This window comes from Hyperolius riggenbachi, chromosome 9, assembly GCF_040937935.1.
Source record: "Hyperolius riggenbachi isolate aHypRig1 chromosome 9, aHypRig1.pri, whole genome shotgun sequence".
Classification (NCBI taxonomy): domain Eukaryota; kingdom Metazoa; phylum Chordata; class Amphibia; order Anura; family Hyperoliidae; genus Hyperolius; species Hyperolius riggenbachi.
The window spans coordinates 57,179,684-57,192,064 of NC_090654.1; the positions used below are offsets into that span (position 1 = coordinate 57,179,684).

The following is a 12,381-nucleotide window of genomic DNA, read 5'->3' on the forward strand; positions in this document are numbered from 1 at the left end:
CCCATCATGAGAAGGCTTCCCATGATGGACAAGTCAAACATTGGGCTGCAAGACAGTGGGGGTGACCCCAATTATAATGTCAGGACACCCCATGGGGGGAGGGGTCACGGGCAAGGGGCACCTGTATATCTGACTTCATTCTTATCATTCATTCTGGAATAAAGGCAGGGGGAGAGAAGGAGGGCTTTGTGGGGGGCCCTAATGCTAATTTAGAGTGTAATCCAGTAACACTGGGGCATTTGCACAACCTCACAATACAAAGAATGAATAAATGACAGCGAATTCTTCCCCCTTACCTGCTGCTGCCATGGAGGAGATGGGAGAAGGGTGCCGCCTCGTCCATCTCGCTGACGGGGGTCTCCTCTCTGTGTATCTGGAGCTGATGATGAGGATTCTCTGGCTCTGCCAGCGATGTCACCCAATAAATACGTATCGTTCCTCTCTCACCTCCGTCACTGTCGCTCTCCCCCCTCACTCTCCCCTCTCTCCAGCAGCGTCTTCAGGAGGAGGGATGGATGGAGCAGCAGCAGCAGCAGCAACACAGTGCTCTGTATTCAGGTGGGAGTTTCCAATATGAGTGACAGGTGAGGCTGGATGCAGCATCTGTACAGCGGAGATCAGAGCCACGGCTGCCAGCAGCGACAATCTGCAGGGAGAGCAGAGGCGATAATCACATGCATATACTTATATATGGTGTATGGACATTATATGATGCATATATATGTATATAGGCTACATAGATGCCAGGGAGAGGGTGTGAAAATTACACTCTCCCATACATAGACTCGAGCACACTGTTGTGATGCAAACAACAAACACAGAACATTTATATCGCGCTTTTCTCCTGGCGGACTCGAAGCGCCAGAGCTGCAGTTACTAGGACGCGCTCTATAGGCAGTAGCAGTGTTAGGGATACTTGCCCAAGGTCTCCTACTGAATAGGTGCTGGCTTACTGAACAGGCAGAGCCAAAATTCAAACTCTGGTCTCCTGTGTCAGAGGCAGAGCTCTTAACCATTACACTATCCAGCCACCGCTGCAGTAGCCAGAGGTAGCCCCCAGGGTAGATGCAGCCTCCTCACCAGGATAGGAATCCATAGTAGCCCCCAGTATTAAAGGACGACTGAAGTGAGAGTGAAATGGAGGCTGCCATATTTATTCCCTTTTAAGCAATACCGGTTGCCTGGCAGCCCTGCTGATCCTCTGCCTCTAATACTTTTAGCCATAGACACCGAACAAGCATGCAGCAGATCTGGTGTTTCTGACATTATTGTCAGATCTGACAAGATTAGCTACATGCTGGTTTCAGGTAAGAGTGATTCAGACACTACTGCAGCCAAATAGATCAGCAGGGCTGCCAGGCATCTGGTATTGCTTAAAGGGAAATAAATGTCAGCCTCCATATACTTCTTGCTTCAGGTTCCCTTTAAACAATATCAATTGCCTTGCTGTCTTGCTGATCCTCTGCCTCTAATACTTAAGCCATAGACCCTGAACAAGCATGCAGCAGATCGGGTTTTTCTGACATTATTGTCAGATCTGACAAGATTAGCTGCATGCTGGTTTCAGGTAAGTGTGATTCAGACACTACTACAGCCAAATACACCAGCAGGTAACTGGCATTGTTTAAAAGGAAATAAATATGGCAGCCTCCACATACTTCTCATTTCAGGTGTCCTTTAGGTAGCCAAAGGCAGCCTTCCCCCCAGTATAGGTAGCCAGAGAGTTCCCCAGGCCGGACCCCTAATCCCCAACATAGGGAGCAAGAGAGCCCCCCCTCAGAATAGGTGGGCAGAAAGCCCCCATTATAGGTAACCAGAGAGGCCTTCCTCAGTGATAGCTAAGACACAGACACAGAACATTTATATTGCACTTTTCTCCTGGCAGACTCAAAGTGCCAGAGCTGCAGCTACTAGAACGTGCTCTATAGGCAGTAGCAGTGGTAGGGAGTCTTGCCCAAGGTCTCCTACTAAATAGGTGCTGGCTTACTGAACAAGAAGAGCCAATATACAAGAAGAGCCTTGTCTCCAGGGTCAGAGTACACTATCCACCCATTAATAGCCAGATAGCCTAATATCAAGATAGTCAAATTACCATTCTCAGGCTTGTTAGAGGTTTGGCAACAGTTACTTAAAACTGCAGTATAGTAAAACATCCACAAGATGTCACTGTGTGTAAATGGTATGGTAATCTTTATGGGATTGTCACTTCCTGTATTCACTCTGTATTCTCTGATTTATATCTTCCTAGTAACCAGTTCTGACTTGTTATACTGGTGCCTATCTGAGTGGACAAAACACTATCCTCCAACAAGGCTAGAGTTACACTTGTCAAAAATCACAGGCATTTTTTGCATTGCAAAAATGCACATAATGCTTCCCAATGTATAATCTCAGTGCACTGCGAGCAATGTGCGGTTTTGCACAGCGGGGGAGGAAAAACCCCATGCTGTATTATCGCACATCGCATGCGATCCCCCTTTAACGACAGTCATCTGTTCTCAGCTGACTGCCGGCCAAGAAAGCTGAACGGCTGGGGGAAACCGCTGCCGTTTTCCTGCAGCATCCAGTGTGACCTCAAGCGTGACCCTCACAGGCAGAATACAGTCTTATGATTATCTTCATTATTGGTGACGTGAAGGAGGTGTTTGATCCAGCACAGTAATGTATGCATAAAAAGGCTGCAATATCTGCTGTATACACTATATGTGTGTGCATTGCAGCTCGGCGCAGTCTGTTATTTGCAGAAAGCTCCTGCTGTGTCCTGTAATGGGGTTTCTCGACCTGAGTTCTCCTTCACAGTGATATAAACCCCCTAAGACTTCCCAACACATAGCTGGAAGTGTTATGTGCCCGAACACAGGCTATAATTAAAATCTAGTGGAATTAGGAGGGGGGTACAGATGTGTGTGAGAGAGATGCTGGCAATGAGAGGAAGAGGAGGGAGGAGGGAAGAATGCATGTTAGAAGGAGAAAAACACAATCATAATAGGAAGAGAGAGACACACACACTAAACCTGATTTTACTAAGGCTGAATACTCACCTCACAGGGGCGCCTCCAGACAAGCGTTCCCTGATCCATCTCCCTACCCGCGGGAATACGCAACGGGTGCAAACAGGAGGTCAAACCATCGTGACACTTTGGGTTTGATTCACTAGACCGTGATAACTCAAATATCACACCTTATCAAAGATAACACACCTTATCAAAATTAACACGCCTTATCAGAGTAGCATAGCGAGCGCTATGAACCCGCAGGGGCTCAGGGCAGGACGAGAGCCATTGCCAATTAGCAGGCATAATTTGGTAGTGCTCACTATGCTACTCTGATAAGGCGTGTTAACTTTGATAGGGTGTGATATCTTTGATAAGGTGTGATATCTTTGATAAGGTGTGATATTTGAGTTATCACGGTTTAGTGAATCAAGCCCTTTGTGCGGGAGGCGTTGGGGATCTTAAAGATCCCCCGCCGTGATGGTCATAGTAGTCGCGCGTTGCCAAACATCATTCGGTTATTCGCGCACACATAACCACGTCGCCAGATTGTGGAAATGATTGCTTGTCGTGCAAAATACGCCAGTCATTGGAAAAATGGTGCCAAGAGTCGCGACGTGAGTACGCACCTTAAGGATATGTACACACACCCAGTTTGGATTGGCCAATGTTTGACCAAAGATTGGCCTGTTTTACCACTTCCATGTAGTAGGAGGGCCAACAGATGTTAAATACTATGAACACATTGTGTAAGTAAGCTCTCATTCTACATAGAAGTGGGGAAACTGGGCAATCATTGGCCAATCAAAATTGGAGGTGTGTACCACTACCAGGCTTTTACTTGCTATCAGTCCTCCACTTATACATTTGCTAAAAATCAGACCTGCTAATGCCACGAGCTAACAGTGGCATCCAGGCTTTCACAGTGGTTGCAACGCTGCTTGATTAACAAGAAGTAGAGAGTGTATAAGCGGATGCAGACTGAGGAGACCGGTCACCAGCAGCAAGTGAGCGGCAATTGGATCGGGAAGGGAGGTGAGTTGCTCATATGAGGCTTCCCTGCGCTTATTCTGCAAAGAGGGGAGAGCATAGATGTGGCCCCAGGGAGAGGGAGGGAGAAGTCAGGCTCCCCTCCACGCGACTGAGTCCCAGTGTGGCTGCGGCTCCCACCTCCATCGCCTATAGGGGGTCACCTATACCTAGCTAACCTATAATGGCTGCACCTATACCTAGCTACCTACACTGAAGGCACTTATACCTAGCTACCTATACTTAAAGGGATACTTAAGTCAAAAATAAAAAATGATTTTTACTCACCTGGGGCATCCCTCAGCCCCCTGAAGCTGTATGGTGCCTTCGCAGCCTCGCTCTGATCCTCCTGTCCCCGCCGGTGGCTACTTCCGGGTTCGGCGACAGCCGCTGACAGGCTGGGAACGCGAGTGATTCTCCGCGTTCTCAGCCGCTATATCACCCTCTATGTTGCTATAACGTATAACATATACGCTATAGCAGGATAGAGGGTGATATAGCAGCTGGGAACGCGGAGAATCACTCGCGTTCCCAGCCTGTCAGTGGCTGTCGCTGAACCCGGAAGTAGCCGCCGGCGGGGACAGGAGGATCGGAGCGAGGCTGCGAGGGCACCATACAGCTTCAGGGGGCTGAGGGATGCCCCAGGTGAGTAATAATCATTTTTTATTTTTGACTTAAGTATCCCTTTAAGGCACCTGTACCTAACTACCTATACTGAAGGCACCTATACCTAGCTACCTATACTTAAGGCACCTGTACCTAACTACCTATACTGAAGGCACCTATACCCAACTACCTATACTGAAGGCACCTATACCTAGCTACCTATACTGAAGGCACCTATACCTAGCTACCTATGCTGAATACCAAGCAAATCGTCACCTCACTTTACAGACAGGGACATCTTGTGGTTGCTTTACTATCCTGCAGTTTAAGTAATAATGTTGCTAAATTCAACACCTCCTTCAGTCCCCCGTGCCACCTCTGCCCCCATCTGTGTCCCTCTATCCACCTGTGCCTCCTTCTGTCCCACTTTGTGCCATCTTCTGTCTCCTTGTGCCACCTTCAGTCCCCCTGTGCCACCTCTGCCCCCCTGTGCGTCCCTCTGTGCTTCCTTCTGTTCCCCTTTGTGACTCCTCCTGGCCCATGTGTCACCTTCTTTCCCCATTTAAGTCTCCTTCAGTCCCCCTTTGTGCCTCCTTCTGTTCCTGTGCCTCTTTCTGTCCCCCTGAGGAAGGGCTATGTCCAAAACATTTAGTGCTATCTTCTGCTTCAATACAGCTTGTCGCTGCATACAGCTCCTGAGTGCCATGTCTTTCTTTTGCTACTAGTCTATGGAATTGCAGGTGTGGTGTACCTGCTAGACGCTGAGCACAGGCTGGCGGATTTAATAACATTTTCTTCCCAAGGTGAGGAGTTCCTTTGCTGTTTCTGTCCCCCTGTGCTTCCTTCTGTCCCCCTTTGTGCCTCCTCTGTCCCTCATTGTGCCTCCTTCTGTCCCCCATTGTGCCTCATTCTGTCCCCATTTGTGCCTCATTTGTGTCACCATTTGTACCTCTTTCAGTCCCCCTGTTTCTCCTTCTGTCCCCCATTGGTGGATTTTTCTGTCTCCTTGTGTCACCTTCAGTCCCCCTGTGCCACTGTTTCCTCCTTTGTGTCCCTCTGTGCCTTGCTCTGTCCACCTGTGCCTCCTTCTGTCCCTCTCTGTCGCTCCTTCTGTCCCCTGTGCTGCCTTCTGTCCCCATTTGTGCCTCCTGCAGTGCCTTGAGTAAAAAAAAGGGCAATGTGACAGAAAAAAGCTTCATACACACCTAAGGATGGAAGTCCTTCAAAACAAAGGACTGATTGACTGATTATCACCTAAGAAAATGGAAGCAAACAACTGTGAAAGACAATGACAATTGACGATTCTCGGTCTGTTTGGTCGATCTGCCTGGCGGATCATTTCAACCGACAATTCTTCATAATCAAGAATTGGAATCGGAACTACAGGAATCGGCAGATCATGAAGGATACGTTCGCGAAGTGCAACTGCGTGAAAAGATGAAGTGCGGTTTTCGGCTGCGCACTCCAATTATTGCAAGCCATGGTAATTACAGTACTGTGTGTATGCAAGCCATCGCTAACGATGTCTTGCCCACCACTCAGTCTTCCTTCATTCATCATTTGTTTTGAACAAATCCTCTCTGAGGTGTATACGGACCTTTAGACTGAACAGCAATGTAAGTGGGGTTTGTCATAGAATGTTACTGCCTTGCCTGCCGCTGCAGTTTTGCCTTCAGCTCCTGACTCACATCTGTTCCTCTGCACTCATTACTGTTTCCTCTGTACCATATCCCCCCTCTGGCCCAGAACTCAGCTGTGATCCTGAATCCCAGGCTGATGATTCCCCTGGTATCTGAACAGAAGCCTCCAGCCCTCCACCATGCCAGAGAGTCTGTACAGTCTCAGGTGCACATGCTCCACCTGCTGACAGTTTTGTAAACTGCAGCTGGCTAACTAAGTTTACATCAAGTGAGATTTCACCGTTCACGCAATAATAATGCAAAGTATACAATACAATACAATAACATTTGTAAAGTGCTTTTCTCCCATAGGACTCAAAGCGCATAGCTGTGTCTCAGATTAATACAGGGTTGCAGGCTGGGTTGTGTTACAGAGGAGATAGTCAGATGTTCATGAATGCCAGACTGAAGAGGTAGGTTTTCAGCTTAGACTTAAATGCTTCCAGGGATGGAGGCATGGAGCTGTCCTGATTGGGTGTGGCAGGGAGTTCCAAAGTGTAGGGGCAGCATGACAAAAGGCTCTGTCTCCAAAGGTTTTGAGGTGGACTCTGGGGGTGACCAAGGTGTTACGTCCTTTTGATCTAAGATTGTGGGGGGTGTGATGTAGTTGCAACAAGTCCTTAAGGTATCCAGGGCCCAGATTGTGCAAGGATTTGAATGTCAGTAAGCCAATCTTAAACAGAATTCTCCATTTTATCGGTAGCCAGTGGAGTGAGCTCAGGGTTGGTGTTATGTGGCAATGGTGGGGTTGGCTCGTTAACAGCCTTGCGGCGGCATTCTGTACTAATTGCAGGTGGCGTAAGTCTTTCTTATGCAGGCCTGTGTAGAGGACGTTGCAGTAGTCTAACCTTGATGTGACGAAGGCATGAACTAGGGTTGGAAGATCCTCTGAAGGAATTAGGTGTTTAATCCTTGCAATATTCCTTAGGTGAAAGTAGGAATGTTTCACAACAGCTGAGATTTGATTCCTGAAGCTTAATTTCCCATCAATCAGTACTCCCAGGCTGCGCACACAGTCTGAGTTGTTCAGGTCTGAGCTCCCTATCCTTAGCGGTGTTGGTTGATACTTGGGCTGCTTTGCTGTTGAGCCCTGGCCCTCGATAACAAGAACCTCAGTTTTGTCAGCATTAAAGGGATACTGTAGGGGGGTCAGGGGAAAATGAGTTGAACTTACCCAGGGCTTCTAACGGTCCCCCGCAGACATCCTGTGTTGGCGCAGCCACTCACCGATGCTCCGGCCCCGCCTCCGGTTCACTTCTGGAATTTCAGACTTTAAAGTCGGAAAACCACTGCGCCTGCGTTGCCGTGTCCTCGATCCCGCTGATGTCATCAAGAGCGCACAGCACAGGCCCAGTATGGTCTGTGTCTGCGCAGTACACTCCTGGTGACATCAGCGGGAGCGAGGACACGGGCGTGCAGGTGCAGTGGTTTTCTGACTTTAAAGTCTGAAATTCCAGAAGTGAACTGGAGGCGGGGCCGGAGCATCGGTGAGTGGCTGCGCCAACACAGGATGTCTGCGGGGGACAATTAGAAGCCATGGGTAAGTTCAGCTCATTTTCCCCCGACCCCCTACAGTATCCCTTTAAGTTTTAGCCAATTATTATTCATCCACTCCTGAAGCTCAGCTAAGCATGCGTTTATTTGTGGAGTAGGGTCTGTGACGTCAGGTTTGAATGACAAATATAGCTGGGTGTCATCAGCATAGCAATGATATGTCAGGCCATGTTTTTGTATGATTTCTCCAAGTGGCAGCATGAATATGGTGAACAGTAAAGGGGATAATATTGCGCCCTGAGGTACACCGTATTTTAGTGGTACAGGGTTGGAGAGGAAGGGCCCTAAGGCTACCCTTTGTGTTCTGCCAGCCAGGAAGGAGTTGAACCACCGGAGAACAATGCCATCTATGCCACAGTACTCTTGTAGCCCGTTGAGCAAGATTTCATGATCGACTATACTATACTAGAAGTATACTACTGCATCATGTACAAAGTGGATAGAGCGCTCCTCCCTAGGGGAACCTGCCCCGGATACAACACACCCGTTCAAAATAGACCTGGATCGCTTCAGATATGGGGGGTATAAGCACCCTAATCAAATGTGAAATACAAGTTTCTGAAAGCGCTCTCAATCAGAGTCTATGTAGTCCCAGCGTTATAAATAGTCCTTATCTTTCCTTATGTGCATATAATCCTCTCACCAGATGTTGTTGCTGATTATATTATAGATCAGCAATGACAGCATTAGTTTTACTCTAATAAAACAGTATTATGCTATGCAAATGTCTGTTTGAGTTTAAGGAGGATACTGGATTGTGTATATGATAACGTCCATAGAAGATTATACAAATGCCATATAAACGCTATTGCTGGTCACCTTGAGGTCAGCCATTACATGCGGTGAGCGCAACTTTTTACCATATGCATGTCTAGGAACACTGGTGGTTTGTGACTTGCACTGAGGTAAAAGAGTGGATTCACATTTGTGTACTGGATTACGCTATGTTGTGTCATTAATTTGAGTTCATAGTAACGTGGATACTTCATAGTGGAGAGAGGTCAACGCGAACACATCTACAGAAGAGTCCAACCAATTACAGGCGCTCTGGCTGGTCCATATGGTCAGCATCAATATCTGGTGAGCGCATGATTTGCTCATAAGCGTGAGGTGGAAGCATACACATTGTGTTGGAGCACGGTGATTATCACAATACATGTGACAGTATTACGCTATGTTTTGTTCCATATATATTTCTTTGAGGTAATTTATAACCTGGAGAAGGTGGTTTCCGGTGAAGATTGAGATATCAACTAATGCTGTCATTGCTGATCTATAATATAATCAGCAACAACATCTGGTGAGAGGATTATATGCACATAAGGGAAGATAAGGACTATTTATAACGCTGGGACTACATAGACTCTGATTGAGAGCGCTTTCAGAAACTTGTATTTCACATACTTACTGCATCAGTCTTCTGGTCATCTATTGTAATTAAAAATTGATCTTTACATTTCCAGCCAGCTACCAATTTACAGACACGACGGAATAGCGACAACAACCAATTTATAATTCTGCCACCACCAAACTCCTCATCCATGCCCTAATAATTTCCCGCCTTGACTACTGCAATGCCCTGCTGTCTTGTCTCCCTATGACCCGAACAGCCTTACTGCAGTCCATCATAAATGCGGCAGCCAGAATTATCCACTCCTCCCATCGCTCCACCACGGCAGATCCCCTCCTTGAATCCCTCCACTGGCTTCCTATCCGGTCCAGAATCAGATTCAAGATACTGTGTCTGAAGTACAAATCTGTCCACAAAACCTGTCCAACCTACATTTCTGATCTTACTCAGAGGTCTTCCAATGAACTTCGCCTGACCGCCCCCCGCATCACCCTGTCCTATGCAGGTCTCCAGGACTTCTCAAGAGCTGCTCCAACACTATGGAACGCTCTACCTCCACCCATTAGGGCAGCCCCTTCCTTCAACATCTTCAAGAAGGCCCTCAAAACTCACCTTTTCACTCTGGCCTTCTACCCCTCACAAGTGCTCTAAACCCACAGCTGAGCTCTGGTCCCCTACCTTTCGTGTCCTTACCTCTCCCTCTATATTGTAAGCCTGTGGGCAGGGTCCTCCTCCTTTTGTGTCCTACCTGATCATGCACCTCCATTACTGTGCACCTATGCTATGCATTTGGGGGAACCTAACTTTCCTAATCTCCATGCTCCCCTCCAGTGACTGACTATGCATTACCTTGTAGTACTCATACTGTGCTGTGTGATCTGGTCTTTCTTGTATTCCTGTATTGTCATATTGCTGTATGTCACCCCTAAATATTGTCTGTAACCTAAACTAATGTTCAGCGCTGCGTAATATGTTGGCGCTTTATAAATACAATAAATAATAATAATAAATACCGACAGGAAATTTCACTTCCTTGGAAAGATAGCAACAGAACCCTTTGGGGGTGCAGACTGCTCATACATTCCCATCTTGCTGCATGAGTGATTAGCTGTACAAAGAAATGTTACTTATATTTTCAACACCTGCACTAAACCAATAAATCAGCAACATTTCTGACATTCCCACCTATGTGTCGCTGTTGCAAACACAGTGGCATGGCTAGCTGTGAGTTATATGCACAGAAAAACAAGTGGTCAAGCTGAAATAAGGCTTGCTATCAGTCATTAATGGCCTCAATTCACTAAGGTTAACTCCTGTCTTTAATAACTCTTCTGAGCTGTTTTACAGTTATCACCATGGTGATATAATTGTGATAACTGTAAAACAGCTCTGAAGAGTTATTAAAGACAGGAGTTAACCTTAGTGAATTGTAAAATACAGAGGTGAAAAAGAATGGCTTACGTATTCACAACAAAAGTGGAGGAAGCTTAGAGCAACTGAAGTAGAAAATGTGGGCGCATGCAGCATGTGGACTAATTGTGTGCTGCCATAGGCGGCAATGCAAAATATCAGTAATTGGACGCCGTAGTGGAAATTTGGGCGCCCGGTAAATATCGCTATATATTGGGCACAAGGGGCGCCCAAATGCCGATATTTTTAGGCGCCTTTGGCCACGCATGAGAGTTTGCGGAGGGTGTTTTCTGCAGATGCCATGTAATCATCACATTGCACCATGGCTAGTGGAAACGGGCCATTAGGTAGCTAGCAGGGCTGGATTTTCCATAAGGCACTGTAGGCATGTGCCTATAGGTGCCTGATGATGGAAAGGCGCCTCACTCCCGTCTCCCAGTGCCTACCTCCCTCCTTATGCAGAGTGTGAATGAGAGGTTACTCACCCTGCATTTCACTTGCTGAAGACAAAACTGAAGGGAAAATGCCCTTAGAACAAGCAGGAACTGAAGGCAGTTGCAGTAGAGGCCTGGCAGAGGCGTACGTTAAAAAGGGGCGCTAGGAAAAAAGGGCGCCGGGTTTTTAACGATAAGCATGGATAACGTTTAAAAATGTATTGTACTGTATTTCGTTTAAAATTAATGTTTTATAAAGTTATAAATCATTAAATAATGTGCATTAAATCGGCAATTGTAAAAACGTTAATCTTTCGTTTAAATAGTGAAACGTATAATAACGTTTAAAAAAAAAAATTACTAAGTAACCCTCCCTGTACCTACCCCTAACCCCTAGACCCCCCTGTTGATGCCTAAACCTAAGACCCCCCTTGTTGGTGCCTAATTAACCCTCCCTGTACCTACCCCTAACCCCTAGACCCCCCTGTTAGTGCCTAAACCTAAGACCCCCCTGTTGGTGCCTAAACCTAAGACCCCCCTGTTAGTGCCTAAACCTAAGACCCCCCTGTTGGTGCCTAAACCTAAGACCCCCCTGTTGGTGCCTAAACCTAAGACCCCCTGTTGGTGCCTAAACCTAAGACCCCCCTGTTGGTGCCTAAACCTAAGACCCCCCTTTTGGTGCCTAAACCTAAGACCCCCCTTTTGGTGCCTAAACCTAAGACCCCCTGTTGGTGCCTAAACCTAAGACCCCCCTGTTGGTGCCTAAACCTAAGACCCCCCTGTTGGTTTTTTCGTTTAAAAATAATGTAAAAAAAAAAAAAAAAAATGTACTGTTTTTCGTTTAAAAATAATGTTTGAAAAAAAATATTGTACTGTTTTTCGTTTAAAAATAATATTTAAAAATGTATAAATCATTAAATAATGTGTAATCATGAGAAGCAGTAATAAAACATTAAGTCTCCGGGCGCCGCTTTTAAAACGTTATTTTTCTCCGGCGCCCTTTTTTCCTATCAAGCGCCCATTAAACGATATTTATTATAGGAGTGAATGGCGGCGCCCGATTTGTCCACTAGCCTCAGGCGCCCGAATTTACTGTTACCCTGGCAGAGCATCACCATGGATGAAACCCAGCGTCTAGTGATGTCTATGCGTTCCAGACTTCAGGCTGTAATTGACTGCTATGGATGGCTCGAACCTCCGATTTTAGGTTCGCGAACCTCGAACAAGAACTTCCTCAAAAGTTTGTGTTTGCGCGAACTTTGCAAACCGCAATAGACTTCAATGGGGAGGCGAACTTTCAAAACTTCAAACATTAATTCTGGCTA

The 12,381-nt window shown here is 46.6% G+C and overlaps 1 protein-coding gene across 3 annotated transcripts in view; it reads right to left on the minus strand.

The window, feature by feature from the left end:
• KCNJ9 (potassium inwardly rectifying channel subfamily J member 9) overlaps nt 1–12,381 on the minus strand; it is a 61,498-nt gene that overhangs the window by 26,246 nt on the left and 22,871 nt on the right. For all 3 annotated transcript variants that reach the window (XM_068252825.1, XM_068252826.1, XM_068252827.1), the window contains one exon: nt 297–646. The gene's annotated coding sequence lies outside the window, so the exon portion shown is untranslated. The remainder of the gene's footprint in view (nt 1–296; nt 647–12,381) is intronic.